The following is a 1,841-nucleotide window of genomic DNA, read 5'->3' as shown; positions in this document are numbered from 1 at the left end:
TGTCTGTGTGTGTGTGTCTGTGTGTGTGTGTGTCTGTGTGTGTGTGTCTGTGTGTGTTGTGTCTGTGTGTGTGTTGTGTCTGTGTGTGTGTGTGTCTGTGTGTGTGTGTGTCTGTGTGTGTCTGTGTGTGTGTGTCTGTGTGTGTGTGTGTGTCTGTGTGTGTGTGTCTGTGTGTGTGTGTGTGTGTGTGTCTGTGTGTGTGTGTGTGTGTGTGTGTGTGTGTGTGTGTGTGTGTCTGTGTGTGTGTGTGTCTGTGTGTCTGTGTGTCTGTGTGTGTGTGTGTGTCTGTGTGTGTGTGTGTGTGTCTGTGTGTGTGTGTGTGTCTGTGTGTGTGTGTGTGTGTGTCTGTGTGTGTGTGTGTGTCTGTGTGTGTGTGTGTGTGTGTGTGTGTGTCTGTGTGTGTGTGTACAACCTCCAAGGCCAGTAGTGTTGATCTGTGTGAGGCAAGAAAGAAGTCCGACTCAGCACGACCCAGAACCTAAGTTTTCTGGTGATAATTGGCTCAGTCGTTTTAACTTGGCACAGTAGCTGAGCCTCGCTCTGCTGCTGTCTCAGCCAGCATTTCCACTCCACAGTTACCGGCCGACTTCTCTGGCAGTGGCCTGGCCGCTCAGGCAACAGCCTGGTGGGAATTCTGTTTCCACGGCACTGGCTCTGCCACTGCTGCTAAAGGGAGCTTTAACTAAATCTCTATCATTCTATTTATAAGTAAGACTTGAGATTCAAAGGCTGGGGTCGAAACCTACTAGCTCAGAGAGTTTGAATAACAACTAGCTAACCTTCTCTTCTTGCTGGCATCTCCCCCAGAGAGTATCCTTCTGCTCCACCAAGAAAAATAGATAGATAGATAGATAGATAGATAGATAGATAGATAGATAGATAGATAGATAGATAGATAGATAGATAGATAGATTAAAAATCAGTCGGGCGTTGGTGGCGCACGCCTTTAATCCCAGCACTCGGGAGGCAGAGCCAGGCGGGGATCTCTCTGAGTTCGAGGCCAGCCTGGTCTCCAGAGCGAGTGCCAGGATAGGCTCCAAAACTACACAGAGAAACCCTGCCTCGAAAAACCAATAAATAAATAAATAAATAAAATAAAAAACCATGCCGCTTCCCGTGCATCTCTCTATCTTTCTCTCAGAGCCCTTTGCAGCCCTATGATTACTTCCTGTCAACTAGTTCCTAACTCAACCTCCTGACCCAAGGATAATTTTATCTAATTAACACAAAGGCAACCTCAGGTTTCACAGCGTGATCAAATGTCCCCAACATAACTCAGTCCCGTGTATACAACAAAGCTTAAGGCATGATTACACTGAAACTCTTTTCAAATGTCTTCCATACGAATGGGTTCTCACTGACTGAGAACCAGTGCTCAGCGTAAGGGTCTAGGGAGGGAGAGTCTGGGGACACTAGGGGGACCCGCCCCTACAGACAGCAAGAGGGAGGGAGAGTCTGGGGACACTAGGGGGACCCGCCCCTACAGACAGCAAGAGGGAGGAAGAGTCTGGGGACACCAGGGGGACCCGTCCCTACAGACAGCAAGAGGGAGGAAGAGTCTGGGGACACCAGGGGGACCCGTCCCTACAGACAGCACAGAGGGAGGAAGAGTCTGGGGACGCCAGGGGGACCTGCCCCTACAGACAGCACAGAGGGAGGAAGAGTCTGGGGACACCAGGGGGACCCGTCCCTACAGACAGCACAGAGGGAGGGAGAGTCTGGGGACGCCTGGGGGACCCGCCCCTACAGACAGCAAGAGGGAGGGAGGGTCTGGGGACACCAGGGGGACCCGTCCCTACAGACAGCAAGAGGGAGGAAGAGTCTGGGGACACCAGGGGGAC

The sequence above is a fragment of the Cricetulus griseus genome, chromosome 6 (assembly GCF_003668045.3).
Source record: "Cricetulus griseus strain 17A/GY chromosome 6, alternate assembly CriGri-PICRH-1.0, whole genome shotgun sequence".
In the NCBI taxonomy this organism is placed as follows: Eukaryota; Metazoa; Chordata; class Mammalia; order Rodentia; family Cricetidae; genus Cricetulus; species Cricetulus griseus.
Note: the sequence above shows the minus strand (reverse complement) of the source record.